The following is a 24,939-nucleotide window of genomic DNA, read 5'->3' on the forward strand; positions in this document are numbered from 1 at the left end:
CAGAAGAGGGCACGCAACTTGACGAGAGGCAGAGATGCCAGGTGGGGGGAGGAAGAGGGTGTGGGGCTCCAGTAACAGACGCCTTGTCAGTCACTGGCAATGCGGGTCCACCTGGTCCACTGGGAAGGACGTCTTCTTTCAGGAGGCTGCAGGTGTCAGCAGCAACATGCCTTGAGAGTCTAACTCTCCTGAGGCACAGGTGCTCAGACATGTTGTGACAGCTGGTCCTCTGCGATAGACCTGGTGTTGGGGGCCTCACCTCCTTCCATCTGGATCTTTGTGGCCATCCCCTCTGCTCTGGAGGAGCATCTGGCTGAGGAGAAGACAGCTGGTGCTGCTGCTGGTGTTTCTCCTGCTACTGCTGTTAAAGGATTTAGCGGTGGTGAGACCCTTGCCCTTGACCCTCAGCAGAGGTGGACAGTGGAGCTGCATAAGCTGCTCCTGTGCCACTCTGAAGGTTGGCAGCAGGGAAGTGCAGCCGAAGGTGGGTGAAGTGCTGGACAGGTGAAGTACCTTCTAAGAAGTGGGCAATTATCTGTCAAGTCGTGATAACACTCTGACAGAAGGAGCTTTGAACAGCTGGCTGGAGCTCTTCAGTGTCATTAATCAAAGCCTTCACAGCTTGTTAGTTTCATTGAGGAAGTTTTTCCTGCTGTGCACTCACCTTCTCTAACCTGCAGTTTTGCAGACACAGCGTGGAATTCCTGCGCAGTTATGAAAGAGGGAATTAATGCACAAAATCACTCCTAATTGCCTTCCTGAGGAGATCAATTCACTTCCCACCTCAGTTACGGGCGTTCCCTGCTGCATTCCCAACCAGCCCCAGGAAAGCTGGAAGTGGGGGTGGGGGGGGAGGGGGTGGGGTGCGGGATTATGTCGGGATCCTGACCTGATGTAATTTTCTGCAATTTTCCTACCACCCACCTCCCTACCACACCCCACTCCCCCACCCCACCAACTTTAAAATTGGCTACTACTCGCTCCCAACAGTTTTGTACATGAAATATACATTGGTTGTTTTGTGGGCCTGTGACACTTGGCAGATGGACAAGTCCACTCTGTCTAGGTGCACAATATAATGTGTGTTAGAAGCTAAGTTCATCCAGGTGTTAGAAGCAATTAATAATCATCATTGAGCCATTAATTTTGTTTTTTTTTCTGCACATGGCCTTTGCCATTGTCCCACCAAGGTTGGATCTTGAAAACTGGTTCCGGCCAACCTACTGGGAAGGGGGAGATTGGGGAGCAGGAAGGTGTCATTCTCTGCATGAGCTTTGTTTCACAGGTATAAACATTAAACCAAGGAAACCTGTTGGTCCGTTTGTGTGTGCCATTGAAAATCTATTTGTAATTGACAGATTTATTTTAATTGTGGAAAACACTGTGGAAATAATCTTCCTTTGACTCATTTTGGACTTCAAAGCAGAGGCAGGATAACTGTTGCCCCTTGTCACAGATTTTTCAGTGACTATCTGTTTCACCAGGCAGCTAATGCTTGGCCTACTGTAACACTGCAAATATTTACTTTCATGTACAAACTGTGCCTCATAGCTGTTGCGCAAAAATGAACATGTTACTTTTGAGATCAATAATTTAATGAGGTTTCATTATTTGTAACTTGCCTTGCAAGTTAAATACATGACTATGTTTTATCTACCCATTATTTGCATTTGTTTAATTTTACTGCTGAGTGAAACTAATGCAATGTTGTAGCCAAAGATCTATGGGCTTAAATTTTGTTTAACCCAGCTACCCAAGAGTAAGTCAGGCAGTGTGCAGTTTGATTCCGCCCGATTTGAAGTTTACTGAACGCGCTCAATAGCGTGAAATAGGTGGGTGCCAGGTGATCCCTATTCTGCCTGCACCATTTTAAAGGAACAATAGTATTTTTTCCATTGTGGCTGCCGATATAGTGGAACAGATCAGAAAAACATCGGGGACAGTTGTGCAGCTGTAAGACCACTTTGAGAAAGCAGGCACAGAGGGTTTGAGAGAGAAAGTGTAGTACAGAAGGGAAAACATCGAGTAACCTCAAGAGGAGTGGGAAGGTACAGGTGCTGTTATATAGTGTAGCATTACTGGTATGAATGGTTCCATTCCACTTTCACATTTTTCCCATGATTGTCCATTATGCTACACAGTGTATATTGAACAGCTCTCTTTTCCAGCTCTTCTTTTGAATTGAAACCCCTCCTACTGCTTTATGTGTGCAGTTTCCTGCATGACTTATGTTTCTGTCTTTCCAATATTTATGGATAATGACCTGAAAGATAGGTTTTAGTGTATGCAATGTCAACTGCTGAATGCATGCCTCTGCTTTTCTAGGGGTAGAATGTATAACAAAAGGGAGAAGACGAGAACAGGAAGAAGAGTGACTTGGCTACTCGTTCTTTCCACTGTGGAGGAGGGGTGTCTTCAAATGCCAGTGGTAGTGTAATGAGGAGCTGCCATGTAATGAGTTTTTTTATGTTGTCTGATGCAACATAAATGAGCTGTGAGGAGTTCAGTTGGTTGAAGATCTCAAACAGGTTTACAGCTGAACTATTATACACAGTACAGAGTAAATACACTATTTACAGAACCCGCCTCTAGCTGTTACAGTTCCAGAGTGACTCCAGCTCTGAGTCACATGACTGCATCCTGGTACTTATCTCATTAGCATAAAAGATCTTAAAGGGACATCACTCTTAAAGGCATCCCCTTTCTTTCCAAAGGTAAGTTTTGTATGCTGTAAGAAAAAATATACAACATTGCATAACATCAAAATTACTTACGCATGGATAGAGTTTATGAAACTTACACCTTGAAAGGTTTTTTTCATTCTTTCATGGGATGTGGGCATCACTAGCAAGGCCAGCATTTGTTGCCTATCCTTTTTGCCCTTGAACTGAGCAGCTTGACAGGCCATTTCAGAGGGCTGTTAAGAGTGAACCACATTGTTGTGGGTCTGGAGTCACATGTAGGCCAGACCAGGTAAGAATAGCAGATTTCCTTCCCTAAAGGACATTAGCGAACCAGATGGGTTTTTTATGACAATCAACAATAATGTCAGTAATGGTGTATGAGACTAACTTTCAAATCCAGATTTCTATTAATTCATTAATATTTTTTATAAATTAGTAAATTTAAATTCCACAAGCCGTCATGGTGGGATTTGAACCTGTCTCTAGGAGATTCACCCAGGCCTCTGGATTATTAGCCCACAGTACCACTATGCCACCATTCACATATCATTTTGGTGCTTTGATAACTCTCGCTCGGAGAATTTGCGTGTCAGCTGTTGCTGTTTTTTCTGAGGTTTCTCCCTTTCTGCATTTATTTTCTGTTGCTCTGCCTTCAGCATGCTAACATACTCTGTTGCTTTTCTCAAGATGACCACCTTTAAGGCCTTGTCATTCTTGGAGAGTTCCGGGACCTCATCTCAAAGAGCCAATAGACAATGCTTCAACTCATTCCTCCTCTGCCTCCTCATGGCATTGCGTGTCCTTCACCTCCCCTCATCCTCCGCATCTGAAGGTCTTGGGCTCAGGGTCGAGGACTTGTTGGAGAAGGAGTACTTGGCCTCATGGAGGTACCTGTCTGTTCTGGCTCATTGTAGTGCTGGGGGATCTCTAGACAGCAGAAGTGAAGGCGCAGCATAGTTGTGCTGTTGCTGGGTTTCCAGACTGCAATGTTGGATGCTGGTCAGAGTCTGTGAGCGGGTTTCGGCCCCCTTGGAGATTTCCCCTTGGTAATGCTCTCATGGATAGTTATGATGTTGAGGTCCTTACATGCTGGTAGTCCTGCCACTGCTGGTCCGCTCGTGTCTACTCGGTAGAACGTTTGTGGTTTCCATGCCGACTTGCCATATCTGCAAGGGATGGGTGACCTGTTGTATGCAGATAACTTGGCAGTTGTTGGTTGTATCATTGATTTCTAATGATGCCAGTATATATCTTTGGGGATTCAGACTGGTAGGATATTTGCACTAGCAAATGCTAGCTTGACCTTGAGTGTATATTTGCCAGCGGTTTTTTGGACATGTGATGTTAATAATGGCAAAAGCTTTCAGTTGTTTTTTTATTTATTTAGAGATACAGCACTGAAACAGGCCCTTCGGCCCACCAAGTCTGTGCCGACCAAGAACCACCCATTTATACTAACCCTACAGTAATCCCATATTTCCTACCACCTACCTACACTAGGGGCAATTTACAATGGCCAATTTACCTATTACCTGCAAGTCTTTGGCGGTGGGAGGAAACCGGAGCACCCGGCGAAAACCCACGCGGTCACAGGGAGAACTTGCAAGCTCCGCACGGGCAGTACCCAGAATTGAACCTGGGTCCCTGGAGCTGTGAGGCTGCGGTGCTAACCACTGTGCCACTGTGCCTTCATCAACATGATGTGTAAGTTTCACAATGTGAAACACCTTTTCATCATCTTCTCGTTGAGAATTAATTCTCTCTGGATCTTGTCTCAGGTCTGTTTCACTATGGACTTTGTGTATTGGTTTGTATCTCTGGAGCTCTCCTTGCTGCTGTTGCCCTGTTTCTGCACCTGTCATCTGTTTGCTTATGTTCTAATGTGACTTCCGACTTTGTCTTTGGAGCCAGATTTCTTGCATAGGCGGGCCCAGTGTCCTTTTGCACCGCGTGCCTTGGTCTTGAAATGCAGGACAACTACGCCATGAGTGAAACCAACCACACTTGCCACACAGCTTGCTTGCTCTTTTCGACTTGGTTATTGTGCCGACACTGCTGGCTGCACCTAGCGCTTGCAGGTGCTGATGTCCAGCTACAATGGCTTCGTATTTCCTACCATCTTCCAGCAATGCATCAATGCTCTGACCTTTCTTTTTCCTCAAGACGTCTTGCTAGAATGTTTCAATGGGTATTTATACAATTAGGTCTGACAGCTCAGCCTCTGAAAAATCACATTTGTTGCCCTTACTATGGAATCTGCTGATGAATTGGTCTGTTGATTCCTGTGACTGTTGCCTGTTGGTGAATTCTATAATTTACTCTTAATTGGAGCTTATCTTCTAGCACCTTACATATCTTTGTGGAATCTTTCTGTTGCTCTTCAGATAAGCTTGAGATATTAATTCTGTGTAACCCTTATTTCCAACTGCTATTAATATTTTTACAGCCTGTTTTTCTGGTTCTTCAATTACTTGGTCTGTAAAGCATAACTGCATTCTTTGTTTGAACAACTGGAACTTGGATAGGATATCCGAGGCTTTCCAGTTCATGCTGGGAAATTTGGTATCCATCTTCCTGTTGTTCCTTTGCTTTTTAAGATTTGTTCTATGACTTTGTTTTGCTTTAGCTTTAAAAAAAAACTCTCTTGGCTGCTTTGACTGACAGGAGCAGGAGTTTAGCAGTGCTTGTCTGTTTATCTAGCTTTCAGCACTCTTGTCTGTCTATTTACACAAGTATGCATTAGACATTTCAAGTGCTCTTTTTCTCTGCTAGAGCTTGTTTATACAGCCATGCAATAGGCAATTCTTCACTCTTTAGTGGTTTGATGAGTTTTTAAAAAACTTTGGCAGAGTGAATGAAAGCTCTTCATGCTTGAGTGATTTAATATTTTTTAAAAGCTTTAGCTGCGGGCTAAGTGAATGGAGGATTCCCACGCTTTTTGCTGCCAGGCAGCTTCCGTAATGATGTGGACCTCAATCAGCCTGGGGAAACCTTTTAAAACAATTGATCAGCCTGAGATAGGGATGGGGTTTTCCCTGTTTTTTTAACTGAACCTTTAAAACAACAAAGTGATTCCTGACAACGCTGGCCAGCGCCGACGTCATCAGGCTGCGCCGAGTTAAGCACATGCGCAGACGGTTTCCTGCTCTCTGCGCATGCGCTGCGTTCCGGCTTGCCAGGACCAGTTTGCGCATGCGTTGGTGATGTCATCGCGTTACGTCATCTTCCTCGGGCAACGCGCCAGGTTGGCCTCTGCGCATGCGCTTCATGCAACGCCACCGGATATTGACGCATGCGTCAATCTTCCAATATTCACGCATGTGTCAATCTTCCGATATTCACGCATGCGTCAAAGCTTCGGCGCGAGTTTTTGAAAGTGGAAGGAGGAGAGGTTTCGTCGGGCATTTTCTCGCATTTTATCTCAATTATTTGGTCGTTTTGGAGATTTGCTTCATTTTTATTAGACAGAGGAGATTGTTCCAAGGTAAGTTGCTTTGAAAACATTTCCATTGTCTGGGGCACTGCATGTGCTGCAGTCCCTGTTGTAAATTGCTCTGAAAACATTTCCATTGTCTGGGGCACTGCATGTGCTGCAGTCCCTGTTGTAAATTGCTCTGAAAACATTTCCATTGTCTGGGGCACTGCATGTGCTGCAGTCCCTGTTGTAAGTTGCTGTGTGCAGGCAGTACATGTGCTGCAGTCCAGCGAACAACCTTCCATCTAAACGGTCACTTTCGTTTTTGTAACGTTTCAATGGAGTGCATTCTGTATTTCTTATCTCATCTCATGTATCCTGTGTGGTCCCTTAATAGCCTTCCTGAACTTCCTGAACATATGCCTGCCTGTTCAAAGCTCCACTTCCCCCACCTGCGGTACCCTCTCCTTGCTGTTCAGTTACACAGCCACCTGTTCCTGCACCCATCCGAGCAGTGCACATGGACACACAGCCACCTGTTCCTGCACCCATCCGAGCAGTGCACATGGACACACAGCCACCTGTTCCTGCACCCATCCGAGCAGTGCACATGGACACACAGCCACCTGTTCCTGCACCCATCCGAGCAGTGCACATGGACACACAGCCACCTGTTCCTGCACCCATCCAAGCAGTGCACATGGACACATAGCCACCTGTTCCTGCACCCATCCGAGCAGTGCACATGGACACACAGCCACCTGTTCCTGCACCCATCCGAGCAGTGCACATGGACACACAGCCACCTGTTCCTGCACCCATCCAAGCAGTGCACATGGACACATAGCCACCTGTTCCTGCACCCATCAGAGCAGTGCACATGGACACACAGCCACCTCATGCCGTGTCCAGTGGTAGCACAAATGTGAATGCTCTTGCTGCGTACACAACTGGTGAGGTGGGAGTGCAGCCACACCATTCTCCATCCTCAGTGTTGCTTTAAGGCAAAGGTAGGTAAGAGTGAAAGAAATGGAAGGTGATGCTGATAGTAGTAGGCAGGATTAAATGGGAGCGTATGGGAAGGTGCAGGAGTAGCATAACCACTAGCAGGGAACAGCTGGGCTAAATGGCCTACTTTACGTTCATAGTCCAAAAGAAATGTGCTTCTTTTTCCAGCACCCTCACATCATTCATGTTTTCCCTGAGAGTAGCATTGAACCATCACAAGATAGGGGCAGTTACATCATCCTGACTCCTACAGCTGAGGTGGGTACTAAGTGATTCATTGGCGGTGTTATCAGTACATGCCTATCCTGCAGAACATAAAGCATGCGCAACAGTAATTTCATTGGAGGGAGGGAAGCTCTGACACTCCTGTTCTTTCCTTATTTCTTTTCACGTAAAACGTGCCCTTGAGAAAACAATCCTTGAGACTTAAGGACGGCATTCAAGCAAAGGAGGCAGTGCAGGAGAGGACGCAAGGATGTGCTGATTCCTGCATCTGATATGGGTATTAAGTGCTTCATTGGCGACGTTATCAATTGGTGCCTTCACTGCAGAACTTAAAAAGATGTGCACAACAGTAATTTCAGTGGATGGAGGGAGGCAAGCTCTGACTCTGATTTGCTTTATTTCTTTTCATGTAAAACATGCCGTCGAGAAAACAATCCTTGAGACTTAAGGTCAGCATTCAAGCAACGAAGGCAACTGGATCATGCTGTGGAGCTTGTCACGATGTGGAAAGGAACATTGCATTTATGGATGAAGTGGGAGCACACATTGGGATGCGCTTGGGGAACATTCACCAAGAATAGACTGAGCTCAGACTCTTGTGACTTTGCCTTCTTCACATGGACAATACAGTAGTGGAATAGAGAGCCAAGCGTTCATTCACCACAAGGCTCTCCAGGAACAATCTCTTTAGCTGTGCATCGCAGAGACTCAGCCTGTCTGTCTCACGGGAATGCTGGACACAACACTCATGTATCCATGCACAGCCGTTCCCCGGATGCTTAATGAACTTCATAAAACTTCTCAATAATTAAAACCAGAATTGTTGAGGTTTTGTTTTGGATGCTATTTCCCCAACTTTGCAACTGCACTTCAGATATTCAACTGTGGTGGAGGGGTCGAGGGAGGGGTGGAGGTAGGGGGTGGAGGTAGGGGGCTAAAGGGAGGGGTGGAGGTAGGGGGTGGAGGTAGGGAGGTAGAGAGAGGGGTGGAGGTAGGGGGTGGAGGGAGGGGTGGGTGAAGAGGGGGATAGAGGGGTGGGTGAAGAGGGGGTGGTGAAGAGGGAGAGGGAGGAGGGGTGGGGAGAGCGGGGAGGGATGGGGAGAGGGAGCATGCAAAAGGCAGGGACCAGACAGTTGCAATGCCTGAAGTACTGTTGAGAAGTAGGGGAGAAAGCAACTGGATTGGGCATCCGCAGCTGGAGGGAATGGCTGAATGGAGAGGGCCGGAAGCGAGAGGCCGTAGAGAGCCGCGGGGAGCGAGCGGCCGAAGACCTTGGTGTCGCCGGGTGCAGGGACTGGCCGGTAAATCTTTTGTTGTTGTGTTTATGGCGCATGCACAGAAAAAGGCACTCCTCTTCTGCTCCGCTGCTCTCCCCCCACTCTCCCCCACCGCCGCCCTCCCCCCCCACTCTCTCCCTTCCCCCCCCCCGCTCTCCCCCACCCCCCTGCTCTCCCCCACCCTCTCCCTCCCCTCCTCCCTCTCCCCCTCCCCCCTCTCCCCCCTCCTCCCCCAGTTCTCCCCCCTCCCTCTTTCCCCCTCCCTCTTTCCCACCCTCCCTCTTTCCCCCTTCCTCCCTCCCTCTTTTCCCCCCACCCTTCCTCCCTCTTTTCCCCCTCCCTCTTTCCCCCCTCCCTCTTTCCCACCCTCCCTTTTTTCCCCCCCTCCCTCCCTCCCTTCCCCCCTCTTTCCCCCCTCCCTCCCTCCCTCTTCCCCCCTTCCCCCCTCCCTCCCTCTTCCCCCCCTTTCCTCCCTCCCTCCCGCTCTCCCCCAGCACCCCCACCGCCGCCGCCGCCGTTGCTCTCCCCGCGCTTGTCTCCCCGCCCCCCGCGCTGCTCTCCCCACCCCCACGCTGCTCTCCCCGGCCCGCTCCACTCTCTCACTCCGGCCATTGTATGCTGCCACGTGTTTGTTTGGTTGCCTCTGTCTGATTCTTTGACCAGCGCCATCTTTAGTCCTGGCAGCTGCTACAGTCGCAAGCTGTGACGTTTTAGTGGCACATGCTGTATTTGCGCATGTGCCAAAACAGCGCCACCTACCGATAGTGTTGTCAACAAATGCAGTCTTAAAACAAATCAACTTTACAAGCACCACAAAGCCCTTTTTTTCAAGGGGTATTCCTGAGCCATCAGGACAATGACTCACCTGATCACAGTAATTGATTTGCAACCTGTCGTTCAGCACTCTGTCTTCTGCAGCTTGAGGTAAGTGTTTTATTTTTTTCCCTGCTTGGGCCAGTATTTTTTTTTTACTTTCTCTCTTTTAGCCATATGAAGGTAAATTTTAAAGCTATTTTCCCTGTGGTCTTCAATCTTAAATTCTGTCTTCTCACCACTGCTGCCACCATATAATGAGGAGCTGCCACCATGTAATGAGTTCTTTTTATGTTGTCTGATGCAACATAAATGAGATGTGTGGGCTCCAAGTCATTGAAGATCTCAAACAGGTTTATTAACAGCAGCACAGTGGCATAAGGGCGGCACAGTGGCGCAGTGGTTAGCACCGCAGCCTCACAGCTTCAGCAACCCGGGTTCAGTTCTGGATACTGCCTGTGCGGAGTTTGCAAGATCTCCCTGTGACCGTGTGGGTTTTTGCTGGGTGCTCTGGTTTCCTCCCACAGCCAAAGACTTGCAGGTTGATAAGTAAATTGACCATTATAAATTGCCCCTAGTATAGGTAGGTGGTAGGGGAAGGTGGGGACGTGGTAAGAATATGGGATTAATGTAGGATTAGTATAAATGGGTGGTTGATGGTCGGCACAGACTCGGTGGGCCGAAGGGCCTGTTTCAGTGCTGTATCTCTTAATAAATAAAAATAAATAACAAGTATATACAGTACAGAGCTAACTATTTCAGAACCTGCCTCTAGGTTTTACAGTTCCAGAGTGATGCTGGCTCTGTGTCACATGACTGCTTCCTGGTACTTAGTTCATTTTCACGCTAAGATCTTAAAGGGACATCACTCTTAAAGGCAAACATACAACAGGTAGGAGATGGGAAAATAAGAGGCCTGCCTCCAGCTCAGGATTAATACCACACTTTCACGTGCGAACAAGAGGAAGGTATACAGTGGTGTTACTCAAGGGTTAGTATTAGGACCACTGCTTTCCTTGATTTATATTAATGAGCTAGACTTGGGTGTATTGGGTACAATTTCAAAATTTGCAGATGACACAAAATTTTGAAGTATTGTGAACTGTGAGGAGGATAGTGATAGACTTCAAGAGGACATAGACAGGGTGGTAGAATGGGTGGACAAATGAAATTTAATGCAAAGAAGTATGAAGTGATACATTTTGGTAGGAATTACTGAGGAGAAGTAATACAAAATAAAGGATACAATTCTAAAGGGAGTGCGGGAACAGAGAGACCTGGGGGTGTATGTGCACAAATCTTTGATGATGGCGGGGCAGGTTGAGAAAGCGGTTAATAAGGCATATGGGATACTGGGCTTTATAAATGGAGGCATAGAGTACAAAAACAAGGAAGTAATGATGAAACTTTCCAAAACACTGGCTTGGCTTCCACTGGAGTATTGTGTACAATTCTGGGCACCACACTTTAGGAAGGACATGAAAGCTTTAGAGAAGGTGCAAAAAAGAATGGTTCCTGGGATGAGGGACTTCAGTTAAGTGGATAGAAGGGAGAGGCTGGGGTTGTTCTCCTTGGAAAAGAGAAGGTTGAGAGGAGAATTGATGGAGCTGTTCAAAATCTTGAGGGGTCTAGACAGAGTAGATAAGGAAAAACTATTCCCATTGGCGGAATAGTCGAGAACCAGAGGACACCAATTTAAGGTGAATGGCAAAAGAACAAAAGGTGAAAAGAGGAAAAAAAAATTTATGTAGCGAATGGTTACAATCTGGAATGCACTGTCCGAGAGTATGGTGGAAGCAGATTCAATCATTACTATCAACAGAGAATTGGATAAGCACAAGGGCTGTCCACTGATGACATAGCTCATAACTCTGAAGTGCAACCCACTCACATGTGGGCAACATGCATACAAAAGCCATGCTGCCACACCAAGTTTGCTAGAGCAGACCATTGGAGTGATAAAGCACTGTTTCCACTGACTTGGACTGGTCTGTAGGACTGCTACAGTACTCGGCAGAGTGTGTATTAAGATGCATCCTGGTCTGCTGCATGTTGTACAACCTCATCATTATGAGAGGACGGTTCTTGTGGCCAGCTATATGGTGACCAGCTGAAGAGCAGGAGGAGGAGGAGGAGGAAGAGGTGGATGAGGAAGATGAGGAGGAAGAGAAGTAGCAAGAGGAAGGCTGGAGCACCCTGCACAGCCCATTTTAGGCCAGGCTGTTGGCGATGCCTTCATCTGATGGTGACATCGGTAAATGTAACCCCAATTCACCATTCACCAACAGTCCCACACCTTACCTTCCCATTGTTACTGACCAACACAGCGTCCGGTTGGCTACCATGCAAAAATAAAAGCCATGACAAAATAAACTTTCCAAACCAAACTATGATATATTGCATACAACCATCAACAAGACACCCTTGTGCATTCCTTTAGTGCCTGTCTTCCATGTACCTTTGCCTGGCCGAGTGCTCCTACACAGTGCTGCCACAGTGGCTGCAGCATGGCTGCTGGAAGGTTGCTGATCTTTATTTGGGAAGATTGAAGATGGCCTTGCAGGACAACCTTGAGCAGCTTTGGCCCTAGAAGGCCAGCTTTCGACTGCATCAACTCGACACGGATGACAGCAGTTTGGGTTGACTATCTGACAGACAACAAGAAGGGCACTGGTGGAGTAGCAAGTGTGGGAGGATGAATGCTGACATCCTGAGAGAGGACAGCAGGTTTGTGTTCCACAAAACCACTGCCACTTCCCCAGGGCGACGCCTCAGAACTCCTAACAATATGTTGGAGGACAGTTTGCTGGACTGCTGTGACACCCTGCAAGCCTCTTTGAACACTAGTATCTGCAGTCATGATGGCAGCATTCTGAGCTTGGGTGAAAGCAAGCTGAGATCACATGAGAATAGTCTGAGCTTCCATGGCAGCCAGCTGACATTGCATTACTGAAATCTGATCTTCCACTGCAGCACCCAGATGTTGGGTGGCTTCAGCTTGTGCTACAATGGAAGCTGAGACATTGGCCATCAAATACTGCAGGATGGTTGGGTCCACAAGTATGCTAATGGAGTCGGTCTTCAATTCCATGCTGGAAAATCCCTCTGCAAGGTTGGTGCCAGACTCCTCAATGCTGCTTTACATTGCACACACACTTTCTGGCAGGCCTGTAAATTCTCCAAGTATTTCATTGCGCATACCTATCAGCCTTCTTCTATAGGCCTCCCCAATGAAGTGCTCATCTGAGTCCTCCAGCGTGCTGGCACCTGCACTACCTTTGTCTCTTGCCCTGGCTGCAGCCGCTCATGCCCAGTGTTTCGTGTGTGCAAATCCTGCTCCTAAACTATCTTCTAAAGTACACGCGGTGTCAGTATCTAAGGTGGTGGCTGCAAGAGATGGTGTTTCTTCTTCATCACTGTTTTTCTGCTCGTCCACTTCTTGCTCTTCCACCATTGCCTGGCCAAGTTGTAGCTCTTTGGTAAGTAAAAGGAGAAAGGACAAGGGTTGTGGTGACAGCAGGGAGGGAAAGCCAGAGGTGCATGCTTACACTGTCTGCAGTTTGTAAATCAGAAGAGATTGTGGGATGAGGGGGAACTGAGATGTGAAAAAGAGGATTAGATATGAGCCATCATAGATACCATCATGTTCAATGGTTTCAGTCCCACTGCTGTCTATGGCCTCAGCCATGGCCGCTCCAATGATAACAACCATTGTTTCCTCCAACAGGGTAAGGACATGCAAATGGTTAGGTGCTGCTGCCTGCAGTTATGCACCAACTTGTCTTGGAAGAGTGAGGAAAGTGTGTCAGTGAGTGTGGTGCAGCATGTTTGGGTGATGTGGGTGAACGTCATAGCTGAACAAGTTTGTGTGTGCAAACTGTGGCAAACCAGGTGTGAAGCTTGCAGGAGTGCTAAGTGTGTACGTGTGGTAAAGCTATGAATGTGAGGTATGAGTTGTGATTGCTAGAGATTGTTGATAGGTGAGTAATGGGGCTGTGGTGCATTGAGCACAGTGTGAGACTAGTGGCGCAGTTGGTGGGATTGGCACTTCAAGATACATTCACCGATCTTTACCACTCATGTGAGGCCATTAAACATTTTGCAGTACTACATCCAGGTCCTAGGGGTTACTCTGCTGGCATTAAACGTCATGGTTATCTGGCCCTACTGCTTTCACAAAGTTTGCCTGAAGAGTTTCCTGGCTCCCAGCTCTCTTCCTGTCCACTTCCTCCAGCAAGGTGTCCAGTGCAGCTGCAGAGCACCTTGGAGCTCACATTCTCCCCTGTTGTGCCCTAATTGACTCCTCATCTTCCTTAGACTCTCTCCATAATTATCTCCAGTACTTGCTGCAGCCAGAATGCACCTTCCCTTTAAGAGGTTCAGGCTGGCTTCAAGTAGTGTAAGCTACCTTTAAGTGGTGCTAGCCTTGCACAAACTCTGACCCCCTGCTGAGATGTGTGGCCACTCAACAGTGCATTTACATCTGGTTGCATGCAGCTATCATGCAAATTATCAGGCAGCACACCAACTTCATGCTCTGGAAGCAACAGGCATGGGTTAATTGCACCTTGCGATCATTGCGCCTGTTTTCGGGGGCTGTGTGATTTAGCCAGCTTCCCTTCACCGACTTTGGAGTTGGTCGAGTTTCCTACTGCAAGCAGGTGGGGGCCTAACTTAAACATTAAAGTTGTGGCCCGCTGATGTAGTTGGTCCTGCAACAGCATTTTAACCTCTGTATTCGGAAGACCTGCATGGGACTAAGTTTGACACCACAACCGCACCAGAAGTCCACAGAGGCCAAGGTAAGTTTGAAATAAATATTTTTTATGTGGTATCCTTGTGGACTAGGAGGAGCAAAAGTGTTATCCCTGGCTCTACAAAAATACCTTGGGCCTGGGCTTCTCCCCCTTACAAATGCAATCTTTACCAGTTCCCTCTTTTCCTAAAATAAAAGCAAAATACTGCGGATGCTGGAAATCTGAAACAAAAACAAGAAATGCTGGAATCACTCAGCAGGTCTGGCAGCATCTGTGGAAAGAGAAGCAGAGTTAACGTTTCGGGTCAGCGACCCTTCGCTGACCCGAAACGTTAACTCTGCTTCTCCCTCTTTTCCTAACTTACCTTACCCAGGGTTGTTTCCATGCAACCCTAGCAGTGACTTGATCCTCCTCCACATTCCACTCTTACCCATTGGTGTTGATATCATTTGTAACATCTTCAGGCAGGAGTCAGTTTTTTGCAATGTTCCCTTTAAAATTTTGTTCTTGTGTGTGGCCAGCTTTTTCAATGCCTGGTTCCTTTAAGATTTTTGCGTGGCCACACAGGTGAGGTATTTATCAAGGGACAAGACCTGCACAGCACCTTCCAGGCTGTTGTGCAGCCGCACACACACAGCTTAATAGGAGCATTGGCTTTGGGGCATTGAAATGAGGCCCAAGAGTCAAAATCTTTCAGGTCTCAAGCTCAGGGCGACCAGATGGATCACCACCTACTTTAGTATTCACCCTCCCGATTCCCGCAGCCAAGTTAAAATTGACCCCCTTCTGTATGGATTGGTTAAGAGTGTACTGATGCAGATTGCGTCCAGGCTAGACAAATAGATCTTTAGTGGAGGGATACATGTTTGGATTGAGTAATACTTGTATAGTGGCAAGTTTATGTTGTGTGTGAGCTGTGTGATTGTTCCACTGTGTTGAGAATAGTCTAAGCATCAGTAAATAATTAAGCTTTAAGCTGTCAAAGCTAGTAAGTACTGTTATAATAGGTTAGTGTTGTGCCCAGGCTAACTAGTGGTGTTTTTTGTAAATATTTAGTGTGCTACTAGAGGGAGAAAATCAGAACAGGAGGATGACCGCTAATGTTTAATTGGATGAACTGCAACAGTGAAGAGTTAGTAATGTGTCTGTAGTGGGAAGTAGGATACTAATGACGGGTTAGCATTCTGTCTGGGCTGTATGTCGTGCTGTAGTGGAGGGCTCGTCTTGTGTCCAGGCTGGTTGTTAGCAGTAGGGCTGTCACTCTACAAAGGTAAGCAAAGTGTCTGAGTTAGATTGTGGTGGCATGGGAGAGAGTTAATAATGTGTTGAGACTGTTGGAGGACGTTATGTGTTATTAAAAGAGATCATATAGACGACAGCTTGCAGTTATTGTCATTTATTGGAGTGGTTGTTATATAGAGAAATATTCAACAATGAGGGGCAACTGTGAAAATATGCTTTTGCTGTGTTTGCGTATATTAAGTTAATGGTATTTCTGTAAATACACTAACATTCTACCAATACAAGCATCAACTTTACATCTTAAATGTTCCCTCATCTTACTGAAGTTATGGTAACTCTTTAAAGAGTGTTTTACTAGTACAATTGTGAATGTAAGCTACAATCAAAAGGTCGTTTTCTTCTTTCAGCAACAATAACACAAGTGGCTGCATTTCCTGATTCTGGATTATGTTCAAGATTTCGACTGTGACTGGACTCTTTTCTGATTAGAAAGTTAGATATTTATCATGGCCTCTTCAGTCTTCCATATCAAATGCAAGTGAAATGGTACAATGGTCAACTGAAAGGAACCATTCTTTTATTCAGCAATTAACCCCATCTCAGTAAATAATATGGTGTTCTGCAATTGAGACATTGCTGTTATGCACTGAGTCCAGAATTCGAAACGGCTTCAAAGAAGCACTCATGAAATGATGACAAGATGCTGCAGAAACAGCTTTTCATGAAGAATATAATGCAAGTATTGTATTACATTGTACAGTAACGATGAGAGTATAGCAGGGCCGATATAGCAGATAAAGTGTCTGACAGAATTTACCTGCGTGAAACTTAATCTCAGTACTTTAAATTCCTAGACCTAGCAGAATTATAAATAAATCAAGTAAGAAATGTGTTTGTGGTTAAATATTTAAAGAGCACAGTATAAAATATTGGTTACTTGTTTCATTTCTTTTATTTTCAAGTAGTGTTAAGCACTTTCAAGAGGATTGGAAAATTGTTACATCTTAGCACATCATCATGTCAACATATGAGTCACAGATTTAACAGTACCTTGGACTATTCCTTTATTGACAGGGCATTTTTTGTGTCTTTCCCCTTCAAAAACTATGAATTGTATTGAATATATGAGAAATTGTACATTGCATGCGGCAGGTGCTTAGCATATGTTTTCTCAAATAATTCTATGCATATTGTAAATGCAAATCTACCTTGTGCATTAAGGATCATGATCAGTGAAGCAGAGTTTAGGATTTATTGACATGACCTTTTTGCTGCAAAATTCGGTTGTGTAGTTCCTGTATTTTTGGTGCAATGGGTGTTGTTTTGGGTCCAAATTGGCATCCAGACATGTACACTTCTGATGCAGGCCACGCCAGACTCCATTTTGTATAGGTTCTTAGCACTGATGCTGGGTGTGTGCACTTGAAGTATGCAGGATAGGCAGATTGTGAGGTCAGTCAGCTTGTAATGCTGACTTGATTCTAGGGGTGCTATTTTCAACCTGAATGCTTCAGCTAATACCATCTCTTAACCTCGCAAAAATGAGCATGCACTCAGTAGCAGAAAGAAACCCTCACCGGTGCTATTTAAAGGTATCATCAACTACATTCAGATTAGTTGTTGATTGATTTCTAGTGGCTGTTATTGAGTTAGTAGAAGTGTGTTTGGAGGTTGTACTGCTAGTTAAAGTTGCTGAAGTCTACGGGAGAAGTATGGTACGTGATGAGTGCATTGGGTTCTGATTTCAAGGATTCTGCTCAGACCAATTTCTCCCAGTCATGGGTGCTGTAGTTTCTAACCCCCTTAGCCTGCAGCATGACAGGGAGAATGAGCAGAGTCGACACAGAGAAGGAAAAGCTGCTCAAAGAGGGAGGAGGAGGAATTGGATAACGACTATCAGCAGGAGGCCATATCGATCCAGGATCTTCAAGGAGAAATTCTCCTAGTTCAAGCTAAGCAAGGTGTGTGTGTGACGTCTCCACTCCACTTAGGAGTGGTCACTGAAATCTGCTATCTGTTGCAGGCAGAACTGCAGCCTTAGCAAGGTGAGGATGACATTGCCAGTGGTTATAAAGGTGACTATGTCCATGAACTTCTTTGTATCAGGCTGGAGTAGAGGACATCTCCAACATCTCGCACTTTGCCATCCATTGTTATATAAGTGAGGGATTTGAGGATCTGTATGCAGAGTGAGGGGAATACATTGCTTTCTCTCCTTCCTGAGAGAAGCAGGCAGAGCGAGCTTGCAGCTTCTTAGGTTTCCCTTTGGTGCAGGGTGTCATTGACTGCCCACACACCGACTTTGCAGACGCTGCATGTAAATACAGGGATGTACAGCAAGCAATACGTGTTCCACTCCTTCAATATCCAGCTGGTGTGCGACCATGCTCAGTGCATGATGCAGGTCAATGCCTGGTATTGTGGTAGCAGTCATGATGCCTTAATTCTGTGGCGGTCCATTGTGCCATCAGCATTTGAGCCAACATGACAAACCAGAGTGTGGCTACTGGTGACAAGGACTATCTACTGACCACCTATCTCATGATTCCGGTGCGCAACCATGCGCACTTGGGCAGCATGCATATAATGAGAGCCATGCTGCTACAAGGAATGTCATCCAGCAGACCATTGGGATGCTTAAGCATTGCTTCCACTGCCTGGACCACTCTCAAGGCACTCTGCAGTATTCTCCACGGTGCGTGTCATGATTCAATGTGGTCGGTTGCATCCTGCACAACCTCACCTTCTTGAGGGCACAGCCCTGTCACCAGGAATGCAGCAAGCAGATGAGGAGGAGGAGGAGGAAGAGGGGTGGTACTTCAACAATCCCTGCAGTGTGTTGGAGGACAGATTGTTGAACTTCTGTGAAACCTTGCAGGCCCCTTTGAGTGCTGGACTCTGAAGCATCATGGCAGCAGTCTGAGCATAGCAACAAACTGAGTTTCTATGAATTCAGTCTGAGCTTCCACTGCAACACTCAGAGGGTTGTGTGGCTTCTGCTTGTGTTGTAATGGAAGCGGAGACATCGGCCATCTGACACTGCATCATGGTTGGGTCCACAGTGTGCGAATGGAGCTGGGCACCATTTCCATACTGGAAAGGATGGGCACAAAGCTCTGTGAAAGCCGTGTGCAAGGTTGGTTCCGAACTCCTCCATATTCCTTAACAGTGCCGCAGGCTTTCTGGTAAGTCTGCAAATGCACCAAGCATTTTAGAGTGCACACCCATCAGCCTCTTTTCTGTATGCCATCCTGTCAAAGTCCTCATTTGTGTTCTCTGCAACAGACTTGTGTAGTAAGCTGGCACCTGCACATCCATTTCAGCGGCGAGAGTGCAACCAACCAATCAACCAAGACTCATTTTTAAAAATTCATTCTTGGGATGTGAGCATCATCGGCAAGGCCAGATTTGTTGCCCATCCCTAATTTTCCTTGAAAAGGTGGTGGTGAGCCACCTTCTTGAACCGCTGCAGTCCATCTGGTGTAGGAACACCATAATGCTGTTGGAAAGGGAGTTCCAGGTTTTTGACCAAGCGAGAATGAATAACCAGTGATATAGTTCCAAGTCAGGATGCTGTGTGGCTTGGAGAGGAACTTGCAGGTGGTGGTGTTCCCATGCATTTGCTGCTCTTGTCCTTCTAGGTGGTTTTGCTGTTTTGGAAGGTGCTGTTGAAGGAGCCTTGGTGAGTTGTTGCAGTGCATCTTGTAGATGGTACACACTGCTGCCATTGTGCGTCAATGGTGAAGCAGTGAATGTTGAAGGTGGTGGATCGGGCGACGATCAAGCGGGCTGCTTTGTCCTGGATGATGTTGAGCTTCTTGAGTGTTGTTATAGCTGCACCCATTCAGGCAGGTGGACAGTATTCCATCATATGCCTGATCTGTGTCTTGTAGATGGTGGACAGGCTTTGGGGAAACAGGAGGTAAGTTACTTGCTTCAGAATTTCCAGCCTCTGACCCGCTCTTGTAGCCACAGTATTTATGTGGCTGGTCCAATTCAGTTTCTGGTTAATGGTAACCCCAGGATGTTGATATGGGGAATTCAGCGATGGTAATGCTATTGAACATCAAGGAGAAATGGTTAGATACTCTCTGGTTGGAGATGGTCATTGCCTGGCACTTGTGTGGCATGATTGTTACTTGCTGCTTTTCAGCCCATGCCTGGAAGTTGTCCAGGTCTTGCTGCATCTGGACACAGGCTGCTTCAGTGTCTGAGGAGTCAGGAATAGTGCTGAACATTGTGCAATCATCAGTGAACATCCCCACTTCTGACATTATGACGGAGGGAAGGTCATTGATGAAACAGCTGAGGATGGTTGGGCCTAGGACATTTCCCTGATGTCCTGGGACTGAGATGATTGACATCCAACAACTACAACCATCTTCCTTTGTGCTAGGTATGACTCCAACCAGCTGAGAGTTTTCCCCCTGATTCCCATTAACTCCAGTTTTGCTAGGGCTGCTCGATGCCATACTCGGTCAAATGCTGCCTTGATGGCAAGGGCAGTCACTGTCACCTCACCTCTGGAGTTCAGCTCTTTTGTCCATGTTTGAACCAAGGCTGTAATGAGGACAGGAGCTGAACGATCCTGGAGGAACCCAAACTGAGCGTCACTGAGCAGGTTATTGCTGAGCAAGTGCTGCTTGATAGCACTGTCGACGACCCCTTCCATCAATTTTTTTGATGATTGAGAGTAGACTGATAGCGCGGTAATTAGCCAGGTTGGATTTGTCCTGCTTTTTGTGTATAATTTTCCACATTGCCAGGTAGATGCCAGTTTGGTAGCTGTACTGGCACAGCTTGGCTAAGGGCATGGCTAGTTCTGGAGCACAGGTCTTCAGTACTATTGCTAGAATGTTGTCAGGGCCCATGGCCTTTGCAGTATCCAGTGCCTTCAGTTGTTTCTTGATATCACGTGGAGTGAATCGAATTGGCTGAATTCTGGCATTTGTGATGCTGGAGAGTTCAGGAGGAGGCTGAGATGGATCATCCACTCGGCACGTCTGGCTGAAGATGGATGCAAATGCTTCAGCCTGTGTTTTGCACTGATGTGCTGGCTCCCCCATCGTTGAGCATGGGGATATTTGTAGAGTCTCCTCCTCCTGTTAGTTGTTTAATTGTCCACCACCATTCACAACTGGATGTGGCAGGACTGCAGAGCTTGGATCAGAGCCATTGGTTGTGGAATCGCTTAGCCCTGTCCATTGTATGCTACTTATGCTGTTTGGCATGCATGTAGTCCTTTGTTGTAGCTTCACCAGACTGACATCTCATTTTTAGGTATGCCTGGTGCTGCTCCTGGCATGCCCTCCTGCACTCTTCATTGGACTAAGGTTGATCCCCCAGCTTGATGGTAATGGTAGAGTGGGGGATATGCCGGGCTTTGAGATTACAGATTGTAGTGAGTACAGTTCTGCTGCTGCTTTTGGCCCGCAGCGCCTTATGAATGCCCAGTTTTGAGATGCTAGATTTGTTCTGAGTTTATCCCATTTAGCACAGTGGTAGTGCCACACAACACGATGGTGGGTATCCTCATTGTGAAGACGGGACTTTGTCTCCACAAGGACTGTGCGGTGGCCACTCCTACCAATACTGTCATGGACGGATGCATCTGCAACACATAGATTGGTGAGGACCAGGTCAAGTAGGTTTTTCCCTCTTGTTGGTTTTCTCACAACCTGCTGCAGACCCAGTCTAGCAGCTATGTCCTTTAGGATCGGCCAGTAGTGGTTCTACCAAGCCACTCTTGGTGATGGACATTGACGTCCCCCACACAGAGCACATTCTGTGTCCTTGCTACCCTCAGTGCTTTTTCCAATTGGTGTTCAACAGGAAGAAGCACTTGGGGGGAGGTGGGGGGAGGGTCGATAGGTGGTAATCAGCCCCTGTTTGGCCTAATGCCATGTGACTTCATCGGGTCTGGAATCAATGTTGTGGACTCCCAGGAAACTCCCTCCTGATTGTATACCACTGTGCTGCCGACTCTGGTGGGACAGGACATGCCCAGAGATGGTGATGGTGGTGTCTGGGAGATTGTCTGTAAGGTATGATTCCTTGAGTATGACTATGAGGACTTTGCAGGGTCAACAGGGCTGGGTTTGCCATTGTTGCTTCCAGTGCCTAGGTCAATGCAGTGTGGTCCGTCCAGTTTCATTCCTTTTCTTAGGCTTTGTAGCTGTTTGATACAACTGAGTGACTTGCTAGGCCATTTCAGAGTTAATCACATTGTTGTGGGTCTAGAGTCATATGTAGTCCAGACCAGGTAAGGACAGCAGATTTCCTTCCCTGAACGACATTAGTGAACCAGATGGGTTTTTACACCAATCAACAATGGTTTCATGGTCACCATTAGACTTGGTTTTAATTCCAGATTTGTTAATTGAATTCAAGTTTCACCATCTGTTGTGGTGGCATTCAAACACATGTCCCCAGAGCATTAATCTAGGCCTCTGGATTACTGGGATAGAGACATTACCACTATGCCACCGCCTCCCCTGTTTAGTCCCACACCTCAGCTTTTTCCCTATAACCTTGCAAATTAGTCCTCTTCAATTATTGTCCATTTCCCTTTTGTAAGTTACTATGGAAATTGATTCCACCACTCTTTCAGGTCAGATCTTAATAACCCTCTGTATGAAAATAAACAAATTTCTTCGCATTTTCCTGCTAAGAAGTTAGTTTAAATCTATGTTCTGTGGTTACTGACCCACTTACCTGAGGAAGCAGTTTCTCCCTTCTTGTTCTTTCAAAACCCCTCATATTTTTAAATCGCTCTACTACGTCTTGCCTTAAGCTTCTCTGTTCTAACAAACCATTTAACAAGATCATGGCTGATCTGATTGTAACTTCAACTCCACATTCCCGCCTACCCCCGATAACCTTTCACCCCCTAACAAGAACAATCCCAGCTTCTCCAATCTCTCCATATAACTAAGTCCCTCTTCCCTGGTAACAGCCTCGCAAACCTCCTTCATACCCTCTCCTTGGCCTTGGCATCCTTCATAAAATATGATGCCCAGGTCTAACCATTGATTTGTAAGGGTTTAGCATGATTTTCTCTATTTATAAAGTCAAATATTCCATACGCTTTCTTAATTGCCTTATCAACTTGACCTGCCACCTTCAAAGATTTGTAAACATACATCCCAGGTCCGTCTGCTCTTGTACACCCCCACCATCAAAATAATATAATTTATGTTATACGGCCTCTCTCTGTTGTTCCTCCCAACCTGCATTATATTGCATTTAGCATGTGTGTGCCCATTTCACCAGTCAGTTTATGTTCATCTGAAATCTGCCACTATCCTGATCACCATTTATTGCATTACCAGTTTTGTATCATCTGCAAAACTGTAAAACTGTACTCTTTATATTCAAGTCCAGGTCATTTAGGACCTAGCACCAATCCCTGAGGGACCCTACTCTCTGCCTCCTCTCTTTTAGCCAATTACATACCGAAGTTACCACTATCCCTTTAATCCCAAGTGCTTCAAGTTTCCAAATAAGTCAGTTATATTGTATTTTATTACATGCCTTTTGAAAGTCAATATATACAACATCTACATACGGCCTTCATCAGCTCTCTCTGTTACTTGGTCAAAGTACTCAATCAGGTTAGTCAGACACGCTTTGCCTTTTAAGCATCTGTCTGGCGGCTCCTTATTAACCCCTCTCCAAGCGAGAATCAATTTTGTCCTTGACAGTAGTTTTCCCACAACTATGACTGGAATGACTGAAAATAAGAACATAAGGAATAGGAGCAGGAGTAGGCCATTTGGCCCCTCAAGCCTGCTCCACCATTCAATAAGATCATGGCTGATCTGATTCTGGCTTTAACTCCACTTTCCTGTCAGCTCCCCATAACCCTTGACTCCCTAGGTGATCAAGAATCTGTCTAACAGGTTATCCCTTTCCCCTTTTTTGAACAGGTGTGATATAATATTTATCATCAGTTTCCCTTTCACACAGAAAATTACATCTTTGTTTTATTTGGTTTCCAATGAGTACTGACTTGGCAAGAAACGCTGAAATGTTTTCTGTCTCAAAGCCAGGTAAACAACACAATTTTGTGACTGGGGAACTCGAGCAACAAGCATGTAATTGACAAGTATCAAAGTCCAGTGCTTAGCAGTTAAATGATAATCATCACACAAGACTCATTGGGTTAAATATTTGATAAGGCCCCTTAGCTGGCACGGGGATTCCAATGCACCCCTGATGGAAGTGATGCAGGCAGCACCCAAATGTCATGCTGCCTGCTTATCACCATTACTGTGGCATGGCATGCAGCCCAATGCTAAATACACTGTTGAGTGACTGCACATTCAGTAGGGGGCCACGGTTTGTGTGAAGTGAGTACCAATTAAAGCTAGCCTGCATTTCTTAAAGGGTTGATCTATTCTGGCTGCAGCAGGTACTGGAAGTGGATGGGAAAGAGTCTGTGCTTTGAAGGAAACTGAAGCAATGGAGCAGCAGACCAGAGAGAGGGCTACCAGGTTCTCAGATGCAGCATTGGAGACCTTAGCACACGAGGTGGAAAGGCAAAGAGAGAGTGGTCATCTTTCCATGGGGCCAAGAGGCCCTCCAGACATACACTGCCAAGGCAGTGGGAGCAGAGAGCTATGGAGGTCAATGCCAGGAGCCTGGCATTGGGGACATGGATGCGTTGCCAGAAAAAATTCAATGACCTCACATAACTGGTCAAGGTCAGTGAACCCATCTTCAAACCTACCAGCCACACCACTGACCTCACATTCTGCTCAATGCACTACACCCCCCACTCACCCAACTCTCGGAGGAGACACTGTTTAGCATTATCAGCATGTCTGTCTCTGAGGATGTAGCAATGTCGTCACTGAAGTCATCAAGGATGACAGTATGCTCTTGCCTTATGCACCTTCTGATATCCAACTTCACCCTCATCTCACAATCTGGTATGATGTACAAGATTCAGATGATGCAACAATGCTTCTCTTGATTTTCAGCCACACACTCCTTCCCTTACCCCAACCCTCCCTTTGTGCATTTATGCTTTCAGATAGCCAGGAACTGTCACCTAACCAGCCAGTGGGGCATGAGGAAGAAGGCCCAGCAGAACAGGACACCCAGTGGAGGAAGAAGCACTGTCACCTGACCTGACACTCACAGCCACCAGCTCAGATACTGGCACAGCGTGTGCCTTATAGGGTAGTATAGAGACAGGATCTCCATGTGGTGAGTTACCAGGCATGAGTGAGCTGCAGCCAGTCTGGGGGAAAGGATAGTGTATGTGTCAGCACCCCTGAAGCAAGGTCGCCAACGTTCCATTCCAGAGGACTCAGATGAAGGCTTTGGTGGGGCAGAGTACAGGAAAAAGGCTAATGAGCATGGGCAAAGAAATGCTTGCAGGTACTATCAATGACCATGCAGTACAACTCCAACATGGAAATGGTGGCCAACTTCCTGAGTTGTGGGCCCAGCAGTGATGCATCATCTGATGACCAATGTCTCTGCTTCCATTGCAGCACAGGCAGAAGCCA

Source organism: Heterodontus francisci, chromosome 5 (assembly GCF_036365525.1).
Source record: "Heterodontus francisci isolate sHetFra1 chromosome 5, sHetFra1.hap1, whole genome shotgun sequence".
Taxonomy (NCBI): Eukaryota; Metazoa; Chordata; class Chondrichthyes; order Heterodontiformes; family Heterodontidae; genus Heterodontus; species Heterodontus francisci.